The sequence below is a fragment of the Ovis canadensis genome, chromosome 14, assembly GCF_042477335.2.
Source record: "Ovis canadensis isolate MfBH-ARS-UI-01 breed Bighorn chromosome 14, ARS-UI_OviCan_v2, whole genome shotgun sequence".
NCBI classification, from domain to species: domain Eukaryota; kingdom Metazoa; phylum Chordata; class Mammalia; order Artiodactyla; family Bovidae; genus Ovis; species Ovis canadensis.
The window spans coordinates 47,599,930-47,616,682 of NC_091258.1; the positions used below are offsets into that span (position 1 = coordinate 47,599,930).

General features: G+C 43.6%; 1 protein-coding gene and 1 pseudogene across 1 annotated transcript in view; one reads left to right on the forward strand and one right to left on the reverse strand.

Annotated features, from left to right (window-relative positions):
* The window catches only part of CMTM4 (CKLF like MARVEL transmembrane domain containing 4), a 73,502-nt gene that overhangs the window by 50,427 nt on the left and 6,322 nt on the right, over positions 1-16,753 (reverse strand). The gene's annotated exons all lie outside the window — the stretch shown is intronic.
* On the forward strand, positions 4,377-5,083 carry LOC138418066 (charged multivesicular body protein 5 pseudogene; annotated as a pseudogene).

Sequence of the window (16,753 nt, forward strand, 5' to 3'; positions counted from 1 at the left end):
GCCCAGCGGACAGATGCCCACCCCTAAGCAAGCCCAGCTGTCAGAGCAGGAGGCGCTTGGCTGGCCTCAGGCTAGAATGGGGCCAGCTCGGAGCTGGGCAGAGCCCAGTCTGTTTCAGATGTGATGAGGTCACGGGCCAGGACATGGGCCCTGTGGACATGGGAAGAGGACATGGGTCCTTTGTGGCCCAGAAGCCACAGGCTGCCCTCAACCCGGCAGCTAGAAAGAGAAACAGTCCTGCTGAATGAGGCAGTGACTCGAGTAAAACCCCCAAGATTCATGAGGGCCCACGGCTTGGCCCTGCCAGGGCTCCCTCCAAGGTTTATCTGGTCTTGCAGTCCACCCAAAGGAACATGTGTGTCCACCCAAAGGAGCCCGTGTGTCCCTCTGTTCCAGGCAACTCAGAGCGGACCCACACTGCACGGATGGGCTCAGCCACGCAGGCAGCCCACCCGGTCAGTCCTGGAGGCCCCTCAGTGCCCACACCCAGAGCTCCTGGGGCAGAAGGCGTGTCAGGGGATTGGTACAGCCTTGATGACGCATCAATTGTTGGACAGATGTTCCAACAATAATTTAGGTTCAGAGCGGGATTGCAAGTTTAATTACAACAACACGGGAGCTCTCGTTGAAATGAGTCAGAAGGTTACCTTTTTATCTGTATTCCCCTATTCAGCACTGAATACATCATCATCTACATACCTCACAGAGGACCACACAAAAGGCCAGAAGGCCCTGCATATGCTTCCTAATCTAAATAAATTTATTTACTGAATCTGGAAAATTAAACTTCAAGTTCACACTTTGGTTTTATCCAGTCAGTCTTATTTAAAAATGCACTCGCACGACTTCCCTGGTGGTCCAGTTAAGAATCCACCTGCCAGTGCAGGGGACAAGGTCCGGGGAGACTCCACATGCCGCGGGGTACCTAAGCCCATGCACCACAACTACTGAAACCCGTGTACCTTAAAGCCTGCGCTCCACAACAAGAGAACCACAGTGAGGAGCCCAGGCACTGCAACTAGAGAGTGGCCCCTGCACAGCAACACAGACCAGCGCGGCCAAAAACAAAAATAAATTTAAAAAATTTTAAATAAAAATGCACTCTCATATCTAACTTAATATCACAGCTAAGCCATACCTCTAAATAAGTTTCCCAGTTAAATAATCAAGACATAAGCTGCTTCACATAGCGCCTCTGTGCCAGTCAAAGATATTCCAGTCTGGGTGGCAACTTGGCTTGGCAAGAGGATAGCAAATTAAAAACGGCACCTGCTCTGGGCTGATGAATTGGGATGCTGCCCAGGACCAGGGCATGTGCCTTGGCAACAGAGCATGCAGGCTGGATCTCAGCCTCCTTCACCCTCTTGGCTAGACCCACTGTGCAGTACACAACCTGCCCAACTGTACAAAGTAGCCACAGACAATACAGATTCAGAGCAGGATCACAGGGACTTTCTTTGTTCCTCTATGACACTAATAATAATACTGAACCAGCACCCCACTCCAGTACTCTTGCCTGGAAAATCCCATGGAAGGAGGAGCCTGGTAGGCTACAGTCCATGGGGTCGCAAAGAGTCGGACACGACTGAGCAACTTCACTTCACTAATCTTGCTAAATCCTGTATTTGCAGGTCTTGATGATCTGTTTGTTAAGTATTAAGAAGCATACTAATAGGTAGAATTTTAAAATATTGTTTTGTTTTCATTTATATGGATCTGGTCTGAGACTCAACGATAGAGGTCACTGTCCATTAAAAAAAAAATAGACAAAACAAAGGGGCTTTCCTGGTGGCTCAATGGTAAAGAAACTGCCTGTCAATGCAGGAGACACAGGTTCGAGTCCTGATCTGGGAAGATCCCCCACTCTTCAGAGCCCGTGCATGCAACTGAGCCCATGTGCCAGAACTACTGAGGCTGTGCTCTAGAGCCTGGGAGCTGAAACTGCTGAAGCCCACGTGCCCTAGAGCCAGGGCTCAGCAACAAGAGAAGCCACCGCGATGACGAGCTCGTGCACCAGGATGCCCCCTTTCATTGCTAGAAAAATGCCCAAGCAGCAACAAAAACTCAGCATAGCCAAAAACAAATTAATAAATTAAATGATTAAATAAAAATAAGAATGGCAGATCTCCTACAGAACTCCATGGAGCTAAACACAGAGGAGAGACCTCATAAACTACTGTCCCCGATGAGTTCCCCCAGGTTTCCCTCAACCTAGTAATTTATCATTCTCTGTGGGCTTCCCTTATCTAATAAGCTTGGCAGTCCCAGGTCCAAAAAATCCCAAACTAAGAGCTAAAATTTTTCCAAAGCATATAGTGAAGGTGAGACACATGCAGCATTTCCCCAGCTACCTCACCAAAACCACCTCTGAGCACCCATAGCACCAGTAACACCCTCATCACCAGCTCCACACCATCGCACATTTTGGGACCATGCACAGAGCCGTGTGGATGAGCCTACCTGTGACAAGTAGGGGTCTGTCTCCCTAGTTTCAGCTCTAAAACCAAACTCTAAAGGAACATCCATCAATTTTTCAGCAGAAAAAATTATCTGGATCTCAACTTTTTAAATAACTGCATTTATCATTTTTGGCTGTGGAATAACTATTTATTACTTTTGGCTGTGGTGGGTCTCCATTGCTGCTTGGGGTTTTCTCCAGTCTCGGAGAGCAGGCTCTACTCTATGCCTTGGTGCACAGGTTTCTCATTGTGGTGGCTTCTCTTGTTTCAGAGCACAGACTCCAGGGCACTTGGGCTCAGTAGTTGTGGCTCACAGGCTTAGATCCTCCACGGCATATGGGATCTTCTTGGACCAGGGGTTGAATCCATGTCTCCTGCATTGGCAGGAGAAGTCCTTACCACTGAGCCACCAGAGAAGCCCCCTGATCTCAATTTTTAAAACATTATTTTTTGACCTCTCTGTGCAGCTTACAGGATCTTAATTCCCTGACCAGGGATCAAACCCAGGTCCCTGGAATGAAAGCACCAAGTCTTAACCACTGGACAGCCAGCAAATTCCCCTTGATGTCAATTTATTAACAAATTAAGGAACTAAAAGGCAAATTCTATCTACCAACACCAGGGCTTTACTACAATCCAAGCTTGGGGGTTCCCAAGTCCACTGCCCACCCTAGTACATTCACTTGAGCCATGTGCCTGGGCTGGGTAAATGCCTGCACTTTAAACTGAATATCACAGGCAAAGACTTGATTTGTCATATACAGCTGTTCCTAAAACTAATATCCTAGAATGTGCCTGAGGCTATTAACCATTCATCTGTCTTCCCCATAATCCCATAAAGGATAAGAAAGATGATTAGAATTCAGAGCTATCCCACATCTGGCTTCACAGAAAGGAATCAAACTGTCACCAAGAGTAGCAGCTAGTTACAGAGGCAAGCACACCCGTCTGAGACCCAGGTTCCAGCACCATCAACAAACTGGGTAGCCATAGGTTAAGTTACAGCTTCTCTAGGGTCAGATTCCTCACCTAGGAAACAAAGGAGGGGCACATGTGGATGGCTTCTAGATTCCTTCTGGTCTAAAATTATAAGTTGGAGTAGGAAACAGCAACCCACTCCAGTATTCTCAGCTGGAGAATCCCATGAACAGAGGAACCTGGCAGGCTACAGTCCACAGGGTCGCAAAGAATCAGACACACCTGAGCACGCATACAAAATTATATTCTAAGTTGAAGTTTAAAGATGTTTTGAGCCATCTGAAACCTCTATTACTGATTTACACCATGCTCTCACCTTGCTATGGACTGAACTGTATCCCCTTAGCCCCTAAATTAACACTTCTCACAGCCAGGCTCTATGCTTGGCACTTTCAGTTCAACTTCACATCAACTCTACAGTGGCAGGTACTCTTAGCTGCGCGTGTGTGCTAAGTCACTTCAGTAGTGTCTGACTCTTTGCGATCCCATGGACTGTAGCTTGCCAGGCTCCTCTGTCCATGGGATTCTCTAGGCAATAATACTGGAGTGAGTTCCCGTGCCCTCCTCCAGGGGATCTTCCTGACCAAGGGATCGAACCTGCATCTCTTATGTCTCCTGCATTGACGGGCAGGTCCTCTATCACTAGTGTCATCTGGGAAATCCCGGAAGGGCCAGGATGAGGCCTAAAATGTATAGTTCTACGGATGGATGATCAAGATCTATTTTTGTGAAGAACAGTAACCAGGGAGAAATAAGAAAAACAAAAGAGAACTCTACAGTAAGGTGCAGGAGGCCATAAAGAATGTTCCTCCAGCCACCTGACAATGTGGAAATCAACCGTCAGGATGGAGGAACACAGGAAAGAGAGCAAGGAATGAGTAAAATCAGGAGGTTCTAACATATACAGGCTGGATTAAAAAGCCTGCCCAGGGCCGCCCAAGATGAACCGATTCTTCGGGAAAGTGAAACCCAAGGCTCCGCCGCCCAGCTTGACTGACTGCACTGGCACGGTGGACAGCAGAGCAGAATCCATTGACAAGAAGATTTCTCGGCTGGATGCTGAACTAGTGAAGTATAAGGATCAGATCAAGAAGATGAGGGAGGGACCTGCAAAGAATATGGTCAAGCAGAAAGCCTTGCGGGTTTTAAAGCAAAAGCGGATGTACGAGCAACAGGGGGACAATCTCGCCCAACAGTCATTTAATATGGAGCAAGCCAACTACACCATTCAGTCATTGAAGGACACCAAGACCACGGTTGATGCTATGAAATTGGGAGTAAAGGAAATGAAGAAAGCATACAAGCAAGTGAGAATTGACCAGATTGAGGATCTACAAGACCAGCTAGAGGATATGATGGAAGATGCAAATGAAATCCAAGAAGCACTGAGTCATAGTTACGGCACCCCAGAATTAGATGAAGATGACCTCGAAGCAGAGTTGGATGTACTGGGCGATGAGCTTCTGGCTGATGAAGACAGTTATTTGGATGAAGCAGCAGCTGCGCCCGCAATTCCAGAAGGTGTTCCCACTGACACGAAGAACAAGGATGGAGTCCTGGTGGATGAATTTGGATTGCCACAGATCCCTGCTTCGTAGACTTTCATCATTCAAGTATATCGTGTAAAATAAATGCGTATTCTGGGACTGGGGAATATTTATCTTTCCAAGTTTGCCATAACAGATTTAGGTTTCTTTCCTTTCCTTGGAGGAAGAGTTAATTATTTTGCTTTTTTTTTTTTTCCTATAAGAGACTCATTGCTTGGAGGAGGCTTTCTTGACACTAAATTTTTATTCCTTTTCTCTTATGAAAGACTAACTTAAAATTATCATTGGATATGTCCATCTTAATTCCTTAATAGTAATAATTTTGAAATAAAACCAAGGAAATGGAAATCTTTTAAGTTCTATGACAGCATATCTCCACAATCTCAAACTGACCTGATATATTGATGGCAAAGATGGGGATGACCCAGAAAGATGTTATGGGGAGGGAGGTGGGAGGGGGGTTCATGTTTGGGAATGCATGTAAGAATTAAAGATTTTAAAATTTAAAAAATAAAAAACTAAAATTAAAAAAAAAAAAAAGAATGGTGGGACTGTCCATATTATGATTCAAAACCATTTTCTCTTGTGGTGTTATAGGTTGGTTATAGTGATGGCCTTTTTGGGTGAGTTTTGTTCTGTCTTGTGAGTATATCATTACTGTGTCCAGTATTGGAATGGAATTATCACTACTGTACCATGGGTGGATATTTTGATTCTGTGGTTCGTTCAGTATTACAGCTGACTGGTAATCAATAATGAATATTTCTTGATATTTAATGTATAGGACATTTATTTATACTCAATAAATATTTTTCAAAAGGAAAAAAATAAAAATAAAAAATAAAAAGCCTGCCCACCCAGACCCCTCCCCATTTATTTCCCTTCTCAGGATAAACTGTGGATGATTTTGAAAATAGACCAAAAAGACATATTCAATGGATGAATAGGCCTTATTAGGACATAACTTTGCAAGTTATCTTATCCTATGGTTTTTATACTTTTCACAGTCTTTTGAGTTATTTTGCAACTCTGAAGTTATACATAAGTGATAGCAGTGCAAATAATTCTTGCCTGAAGACAGGTACATGGATTGTTTGGCAGAGAGACAACACACTCCCCGCTTCAAAGTCAAAGTTGCATCTACTGAAATTCATTTCATGGTATATGTATGTGTGCCTACTCTGAATTTTCCTTTGAACAAGCTATGACATCTTACTGGCTCCTTCATTATTTACTCTTTCATATTTATATGTGAGTCATGATTTTATCTTTTAAAAATTATCCTCTAATACCCATAAACATGGTTTCCCAGGTGGCGCTAGTGGTAAAGAACTGGCCTGCCAATTCAGGAAATATAAAGAGACGTGGGTTCAATCCCTGGGTCAGGAAGATCCTGGAGGAGGGCATAGCAACCCACTCCAGTTTTCTTGCCTGAAGAATCCCATGGAGAGAGGAGCCTAGCAGGCTACAGTCCAGTGGGTGGCAGAATTGGACATAACTGAAGCGACTTAGCATGTATGCACCCATAAATAAACCAAGTCCAAAAAGGTGCCCAAGGGTGTATTAGCTGCTCTAAGAAGGGGAAAGAAAGGTTCCAGAAATCAATAATCCTTCCAACCCCACATACTCTGAAGGCCACTGGCACAAGCAAACAGGACAATCAAGCTTCAATCTTTATCCCTCTACCCTTCCTCTACCAGCAATTCTTAAACTTCACTGATAATCCAAGGAGTTAGAAGAGAAGGACTAAGGGGCCTCACTCTGTAATACCACCCACCCCTCCCAACTATGACAGATGTGATTCATGGATTGTGCAAGAACTGAGAGCCAGAAGGTCTCTTAAAGCTGCCTGGTCCACCAGGAGCAATACTGGCAGAAGAGGGAAAACAGAATGGGCTAAGTCCCTGTACAACAGGAAAGACGAGTGATGTTGGAACAAATCTCATAATCTGTCTAATGGTTGTATTACAGAATCACACACATGTCGGGGGTCCAGGTGTGGTCTCCAAAGGCAGACTAGTGAGCTCCCCACTCACTAGCTGCGGGGACTCTGAGTGAGTGATTGAACTCAGTAAGCCTCTGTTTCCTCAGCAGTAAAGTATCTGCCTCGTAGGACTGCTATGAGCATTAAATGAGCTAACACATGCAGAACACTAGCAGTCTGGAAGTGGTAGAAGTGCAATAACTGTTAGCTTCAATATTTCTTTGTTTGAGAAACAAACAGTGAAAAGTAACAACAAGGGATATAATAAAACATGATTACCGCCTCTTCTCTCCCACTTGTCACATCCTTTCCGCCTCTGATCCTCACCTGAGTTGCTCAAAGTCTCTTAGCAGGCCTTGGATCATCTCATCCTTCGCAAAGCCATTCCTCACACTCTCTAACCCAGCGAGGGCCAACAGAAACACACGAGCCACGTGAGTAACTTCAAGTCTTCCAACAGTCATACTTTAAAAAGTAAAAAGAAATAGATGGAGTGGACTTCCACAGTGGTACAGTGGATAGGAATCCACCTGCCAATGCAGGGGACATGGGTTCGATCCCTTGTCTGGGAAGATTTCACATGCTGCAGAGCAACCAAGCCCGAGTGCCACAGCCACTGAGCCTGCGCTCTACAGCCCACAAGCTGCAACTGCTGAGCCCTGCGCCTAGAGCCTGCACTCTGCAGCAAGAGAAGCCACAGCAGTGAGAAGCCAGCACGCTGCAACAGAGTAGCCCCTTATCCACAACTAGAGAAAGCCCTCGCACAGCAGTGAAGACCCACCACCACAAAAAAATAATTTTAAAAATAAGACTCCAAAATGGAGACCTTTCCTTGATTCATGGTTTCACATTTTAAAAAAAGAAACAGGTGGAGCAAATTTTAATAGTAAATTTAATTTATCCCAATGTAGCCAAAATATCACCATTTTGACACATAATTTTACATTCTGGTTTTTTCCTATTACATCTTTAAACTCTAGCATGCATTTTACACTTATGCACACCTCAAATTCAATATGTCAGCAAATCTGGAAGACTCAGCAGTGGCCACAGGACTGGAAAAGGTCAATCCTCATCCCAATTCCCAAGAAAGGTAGTACTAAAGAATGTGCTAGCCATCAGACAATTGCACTCGTCTCCTACGCTACTAACGTCGTGCTTAAAATCCTGCATGCCAGGCTTCAGCATTATGCAAACCAAGAACTTCCAGATGTCCAAGCTGGTTTTAGAAAAGGAAGAGAAACGAGAGATCAAATTGCCAACATTTGCTGGATCATAGAGAAACCAAGGGAATTTCAGAAAAATATCTACCTCTGTTTCATCAATTACACCAAAGCCTTTGACTGTGTTCAGTTCAGTTCAGGTGCTCAGTCGTGTCCAACTCTTTGCAACCCCATGCACTGCAGCATGCTAGACTTCCTTGTCCATCACCAACTCCCAGAGCTTGCTCAAACTCATGTCCATGGAGTCGGTGATGCCATCCAACCATCTCATTCTGTCATCCCCTTCTCCTGCCTTCAATCTTTCCCAGCACCAGGGTCTTTTCCAATGAGCCAGTTCTTCGCATCAGGTGGCCAAAGTATTGGCGCTTCAGCATCAGTCCTTTCAATGAATATTTGACTGTGTGGATCATAATGAACTGTGGAAAGCTCTTAAAGAGATGGGAATACCAGACCATCTTACCTGTCTCCCAAGAAACCTGTATGCAGGTCAAGAAGCAACAGTTAGAACCCTGTATGGAACAACTGATTGGTTCAGGATTGAAAAAGGAATACGACAGGACCATGTGCTGCAACCCTGTTAGTTTAACCTATATGCTGAGCACATCATGAGAAATGCCAGGCTGGATGAGTTACAAGCTGGAATCAAGACAGGCAGGAGAAACATCAACAATCTCAGATATGCGGATGATACCACGTCGAAGAGGAACTAAAGAGCCTCATGATGAGGGTGAAGGAGTAGAGTGAAAGAACTGGCTTAAAACGAAATATTAAAAAACTAAGATCATGGCATCTGGCCCCATTGCTGCATGGCAAATAGAAGGGGAAAATGTGGAAGTAGTGACAGAATTCCTCTTCTTGGATTCCAAACCCACTGCAGACAGTGACTGCAGCCATGAAATCAGAAGACTATTGCTTCTTGGCAGGAAAGCTATGACAAACCTAGACAGTGTGTTGAAAAGCAGAGACATTACTTTGCTGACAAAGGTCCATATAGTCAAGGCTATGGTTCTCCCAGGGGTCACGTATGGTTGTGAGAGTTGAACCGTAATTACAGAAGGCCAAGTGCTGAAGAACTGATGCCTTCAAACTGCAGTGCTGGAGAAGACTCCTGAGAGTCCCTCGGACAGCAAGGAGATCAAACCAGTCAAATCTTGAGGGAAATCAACCCTGAATACTTGTAGGAAGGTCTGATGCTGAAACTCCAGTATTTTGGTCATCTGATGCGAACAGACAACTCATTGGAAAAGTCCGTGATGCTGGGAAAGATTGAGGGCAGAAGGAGAAAAGGGCATCAGAGGAGACAGCTGGATGGCATCACCGATTCAATGGACATGAGCTTAGGCAAACTTTGGAAAACAATGAGGGACAGAGAGGCCGCCTGCTGCAGTCCATGGGGTCGCAAAGAGTAGACCCCACTGGGAGACTTGAGGGAGCAACAGCACCTCAAGTTCATACTGGCCACACTGCAAGTGCTCAACAGCCACCGCTCTGCCCGCTCATCTCTTTCAGAAGATTCAAGTTCATTAGCCTAACAAGCTGGGCCCCATTTCGGTGCCCCCCACCCTCCTCCATCCCTGCCCTTCCATACCTTTGCCCGGTGAACCATACCTGCACCTCCTTCTCACCCATTTCACGCTCACGCGTGACTCCCAGGAGCTGGTATACTCCTTCTCCACAGGACACACCATACCTGATTCCAGGCTCTAGCCATTCAACGTGCAAATATGTCCATTTCCCACAAGGGCTTCCTAGGAAGCCCACTGTCCTGGGCCACTAGTAGAGTACTTGGCTCCAGTGGTCAGGACGGATGGTGTACCTTTTCTGCCTCACATCAAACCCTCCAAGCCCCTCAGAGGCAGGGCTTTGTGTCCTATTGATGGAGGTACATTAGCACCTGGCCCAGCCTAGGTGTTCAACACATATATAAAGCACAGAGTTCTTTTTTCAAATGGAAAGAATATGTTAGAATTTTTACCAAAATCTAGTTACTGACCTTGATCTAACTCTAAAGTTATTTAGCCAACTCTTAATATGAAATTATACACATTGTGTAGGGCTTGGACCAAAAATGGTTGAAAGTAGACCAGCTATAAAGAAGCAACTACTGCTGGAAGAGCCATTGTTCCTGAGGTTTGTTTTTTTTCCACTGGCACAAAAAACTTTTAGCCTTAAACTGTTTTTCATAGCTGTGCTGGAATAAACGGGAAACCACAAAAATGAAGGCTTCCCCTGCACCAGTCATCAAATCGTAGTGGCAAGAAAGAAAGCATCCAAAATGATCCACGTTTGATTAAACCCAACATTTTAAGTGTTTATTAACCCACTGAATTCCCAAATTGAACCAACTGTTTGAAATGCTCAGAGACATCATTCTGGATGCCAGCATTTCCTACGGGCCTCTGCGGTCTTCAGTGAAGATCAAGGCCTCCCCTTCTCCGGCCTCACAGAACTGCTATTCTTCTGGTTTCACCAGAGAATGCCATAAAAACAAGCACAAGGACTCTCAGTTGTGACTTCTTCTTTGCACGTGTTAAGTGTCTGCTCTAAGGATTTTCAAAACACTGACTTGGCAGATCCTGAGTGACCCTCTCGCCCAGCAAGTCAATCAGAAAGCAGACAACTTTAATAATAATTACAGAACCCCTGGTTTTCATTTTATACTTTCCTAAGCAGAAAGTTTGGCAAAGCCTCTTATGGTTTCCTCTTCTTTTACAAAAATCTGTCTCCTAAGCAAAAGCTTCTGTTTCCTAGTAGCACTCTACACACTTTTAAAACTCACGGTTTAAAAAAGAAAAAAGAATTACAAAGGCATTTTGTTTCTATACTTTCTCCCCAATATTTTCCATTTACAACAGAGTCCAGTTTGTCTGCTTAGAAATACATGTTATTGTTCTCTGATAGATTCCATGTTTTCAAACAATTGGACCTTTTAGGAACTATGTTAAATACTATATAAACTGTGACTTTTTTTCTTTCTTCTATGAAACAAATATGTATATTCACCTGTTTATTCAGGGTCTCTCTATGGGCAGGCACTGTTTTAGACACTGGGGATATAGCAGGGAACTCAAAACACAAAGCTTCAGCTCTGGTGGAGTTGAAATTCCAGTTGGGTAGTAAATGCTGCAAAGCAAAGTAAAGCAGGGTGAAGGGGATAAAAAGCGGGACTGGGGGAACGTCCTGCTTTTGACAGGGTGGTCAGGGAAGGTCTCCTGGACAGAACAGGAGAACAGCAGTTCTGGAGAACAGAGCCAAGTGGGCATTTTGGGGAAGGGATGGATGGCGGAGAGGGGACGGGGGCAGGGGGGAGTCTATGGAAGACAACTTCAAATGCAAAGACCCTGAGACAGGAATATGTTAATCAAAGTTTCTGGTCAAGTGAAATAATCAGGACCTTAAAACCCTAGTCAAAAAAGAAATTGTTGGGGGAGAGGGAGGGAGGCTCATGAGGGAGGCTCATGAGGGAGAATATATATATATATACACACACATACATACTTATGGCTGATTCACACTGTTGAATAGCAAAATTATCCTCCAATTTAAAAAAAGAAATTAAAAAAAAAAAGAAACTGATGCTGGGCTTTCTATGAGGTTTTCTGAAATACAATTGGTACACAGTCCCTCAGTCGGACTCTCGATCTCGCACTTCTATATTAACAACCTTAGAGCTCCCAGGGGACACCCCCACTCTGAAAACGAGTGACAGACTCGACCATCTAATGTGAGCAAACAAGGCCACACACGGGAGGAGCTGAGAGGAGGGCTGGGCCTCCTTTTAAGTGAGAATTTTTCACACAAAAATCCTCCCCCCCAAGAAGTTAAACTGCGCCGTTCTTACATTTTGAGATAGACGACACTCTGTCTGTGACGTGTGTTTCTCTCTCTAAATAATCCACTTCTTACCTATCACTTTCTCTCTCACTGAATTCTTCCTGCGATGAGCTTCATTAAGTTCTGAAACCAGGTGTGTGATCTCAGTTGGAAGACTGTGGGGTTTGCCCAGGTTCCGGTCCCCGTGTATGGGCTCAAGTTCTAGTTCTGAGGTGAACAGTTTCAAAGGTTACCCAGTGTGTGACTGGCAGGGCCTGAAGTTGAATCTTGGCTATGCCACTTTAGTGTGATCGCTTGTAACCTCCACGCTGTAATGTTCCTGGTCTAACGTGCCCACAGCAATCTGTACATACATCACCCCTGCGCTATACTGCAGCTATCTGTTTACATCTCTCTCCCAGCCTCGAGGTGCTCTTAAGAAAGAGCCATTCACGGAGAAGGAAATGGCAACCCACTTCAGTATTCTTGCCTGGGAAATCCCATGGACAGAGGAGCCTGGTGGGCTACCGTCCTTGGGGTCGCAAAAGAGTTGGACGTGAGTTAGCAACTAAACAAGACTATGCTAAAAATATTTTCAATAGTAAAGGATATTTTGTTACCTCCATTATAGCTTTAAAAATAGCATTAAAAAAAAAAAGAAATTAAACTGATTCACAATAAGATAGTTTCCAAATGCTAAAAAGGCAAGCTGTTCTCCCAAAAGAGGTATCACTTTCTGACTTCTGTACTACTCATCTGCCCCCTCTTCGGTCAGCTACAGGCCTGCTCCCAGCTCTGGACCACTTTAAACTGAGCCTCTGAAAGTATAAACTGGCTCCTGGCCACCACATGAGATGCTGAGGCCATGCCCTCAGCCAGAGGTGTCTTGCTCTCTCATTCTCTGCCTTTCCCGGTCTATTCTCCTCCTTAGACTCTGCTAACGAATCCAAATCCCAACTTGTCTCACCTGCTTTTATCTCTTCTGCAAATACAGCCTGTCCCCCAGGAATATTCTTACTTTCCAAAGAAAAACCTCAGAACACACTGTCAATATATGAGCCCTTGCGGCTCTGATTTCAATGACTGGACTATTTCATAATTTAAAGTACAATAATTTTTTTTTTAACTTAGGATGTACTTACATAGAGTCTGAGACAGCACAGGAAATCAGGGCTGTCTGGGAAAATGTAGGATCTGTGATCAGGCCTTTGACTGTTGCTCTATTCTCTAATAAACAACTTTATTTTCTAAAGACACATGACATCATTCTACAAAAGGATTTGGAGCTACTTCTAGGAGTAAGGATAAAGAGTCAGTGAGTGATAGCTGTGGGTTGAAGGCCAGAATGCTGGTATTTTCAGTCATTTCAACAGCTCAGGAAGCTAAATGGACCATCATGGAAAATAAACTGCTCTGGCCGCTACACAGACCTCAGCCCTTAATGGGGTGAATCACACACCCCATTACCTGTGCTGGAGCTCAGGTAAACGCAGCACTAATTCCAGAGGCTGGAATATGCCTCTCCCCAGCATGCAGGAAAGCACCCATTCATTCTACCAGGAGAAGCCTCACGGATCTGACAGGGCGTGTACACCTGACCCCTTGACCTCTCTAAGCATCCTCTGAGGTGCCATGACCTGGGAAAGGCTCTTAGAACTTTCTAATTAAGAAAAAAATTCATCACAGTGATAATTTAGAAATAGAAATAGAATAGAAATATCAAACTCTATCTTGTATATAACAGGAACTAACAGTGTGTACATGTTAGGTTACTTCAGTCGTGTCCAGCTTTTTGCGATCCCATGGACAGCAGCCCGCCAGACTCCTCTGTCCATGGGGTTCTTCAGACAAGAATACTAGAGTGGGTTGCCATGCCCTTCTCCAGGGGGTCTTCCCGACCCAGGGATTAAACCCGTGTCTCTTATGTCTTCCGCACTGGCAGGCTGATTCTTTACCAGCAGCGCCACCTGGGAAGCCCCAACACAGTGTTGTAGGTCAATTATACTTCAAAATTAAACTCATAGAAAAAGAGATCAGAATTGTGGCTACCAGAGATGGAAGAAGGGAAGGAATGAAGGCAATCAAAAGGTACAAACTTCTAGTTATAAGATAAATAAGTACTAGGAATGTTATGTACAATAGAGTAAGTATAATTAACATTGCTATTGTTATATATGAAAGTTGTCAAGAGAGTAAATTCTGAGAGTTTTTCTAGTCACAAGGCAAAAAAGATTTTTTCTATTTCTTTTTATTTTGGCTGTGCCACATGGCATGTGGGGGCTTCGTTCTCAGATCAGGGATTGAACCTACGCCCACTGCAGTGAAAGCACCGAGTCTTAACTACTGGACTGCCAGGCAAGTCCTCTATTTCTTTAATTTTTATCTATAGGAGAGGGCTGTTCATTAAAGTTAACTGTGGCAACCATTTCATGATGTATGTGAATTAAATCATCATGCTGTATACCTTAAACTTACAGTGCTTATGTTAAGTATATCTCAATAAACCAAGCCACTCCAGTATTTTCTCGCCTGAAAAATCATATGGACAGAGGAGACTGGCAGACTACAGTCCATAGGGTCACAAAGAGTCGGGACACAACTGAGTGACAGAGCACTCACACACATATGACAATAAAATGGAAAGGAAATTTTAAAAAAAAGAAAGAAAGAAAGAACAAAGGTCTTCCAGAGCTGTCAATGGAGAATTAATTTGGTCCTGGGACCCAAGAGGAGTCCTGAAGGTCTTACCGAGCTCACCCACTGGAGGTTCTTGTGGGTATGGACATTGGTAACTTGGAATAAACTGAGAACTTTAGGTATGTTGTAGGACCAAGTTCATAATTGTTTTTAAAAATGTTCAGAAATGTAATGATATTGCCCTTTGATCTAGTAGAAGTACTACTTGAAATTTAACACCACCACCACCAAAATAGTAACAATTCAAAAGAAGAATGCAGGACATTTACTGAAGGATCCTTCCTTTTAGCAAAAAATTGGAAATCATGATCAGGGGAAACCATGATCAGGGGATCTAATGCATTCTTTGGAAGGGAAAAATTCCAAAATTCTTTTCATTGCCTAAGATTTTTTCCCCTAATTTCCTTCTAAGTTACAATGTTTTCTTTTTCCATTGAGATTTACCTGGCATATAACATTATAACAGGGTGTACAACAGAATGATTCAATATCTCTATATATATCTGTATCAGTAATGATGTAGACATTGTCACCACATGATCAGCACAGTAGGTCTTATTTAATACGCATCATTATACATAGTTAAAATTTTTTTCCTGTGATAGCCTATCAGATCTATTATCTTAGCAACTTTCAATTGCAATACAATTGCAATACAGTATTATTAACTACAGTCACCATGCTATAGGGTAAATTCCTTTCAGATGCAAGAAGTTTTCCCATTAGCATCAACAAATGTATTAAGCACCTGCTATTACACAGAAGGCTTTTTTTTTTTTTAAGGAAGATAGACTGAAAAACTTCTTAAACTTCAAGTTTCTTCAAGATGTCTGTATTATTGAAATCATTCTCCCCAAGGGCCTCCAAATTACAAAGTAAGGAAAGTAATAAGAGGTTAACTAAACATTATGATTGGTATAACAGCTTTAAGGCTAATCTATCCTGAGGTAGAGCTAGTGACAGCTGACGCCCTGGGAATATTTGAATAGAAGATATTTGCATGTGATAAACAAAAGGATGAAGAGTCATACAGTGAAAAGTAAGTCTCCCTTCCACCCTGACCCTTGGTCACCCAGTTTCCCAACTAGGACATTTCAGAGATATGTGACAGTGCCAACAGGTTCACGTGACTTCTGTGTGAGAGACACTCTGCTAAGGACTTTGTACAGAAGGCTCACAGGTGCCGTGCCAGTAGCGCTCTGATCAGCTTCGATTTACAAACAAGGAGACCTGCTTGTGGCCTGAAGTGAACAAGCAACGGCCCAAAGTCTTGCAGTGATAAGAGACACAAAGTCCGTACTCTCAGAACCCCTCCTCATCCCCCTCCCCCCTACACACACCCCTGAACTCTGCAATCTCTCTTCACGTTGCTGTTTCCTCAGCCCTGGAAACCAATCCTTCACCACTCCTCTGATTAACTTGACTTTGCATGTCAATTTTAGAATCATCTTGTCTCTTAAAAAAAACACAAACAACACCTTGCTGGGATTTTGGGATTATGTTAAACCTACAGGTCAATTTGTGGAGAAAAGATATTTTAATAACTATATTGAGTCTTCCAATTCATGAATATGTCTGTCCACTTATATTGGTAGTCTTTGATTTCCTCCTTTAGTGTTTCATAGCTTTCAGATCCCATACATGTTTTATTAGATTTAGACCTATTTCATTTGTTTCAGAGCTATCGTAACTGACATGGGTTGCTCCCCACCCCCAATTTCAGCTTCCAGTGATTTATTACTAGGATATAAAAATATGATTGATTTTTGTGTGTTGACCTTGCTAACTCACACATTAGTCCTTGGAGCTTTTTATTGATTCCCATGGGACTGTCTACATAGACAATCATGCCATCTGCAAATAGGACAGCTGTTCTTTCTTTCCAATCTGAATGCCTTCTATTTACTTTTCCTGCACTGGCTAGCACTTCCAGTAGGATGCGGAATAGCAGTGGTGAGAACAGACTTCACTGCCTTGCTCCCCATCTTAAGGGGAAAGTATTCTCTCACCACCAAGTATGTTAGCTGTAGATTTCTGGCAGATGCCCTTTTC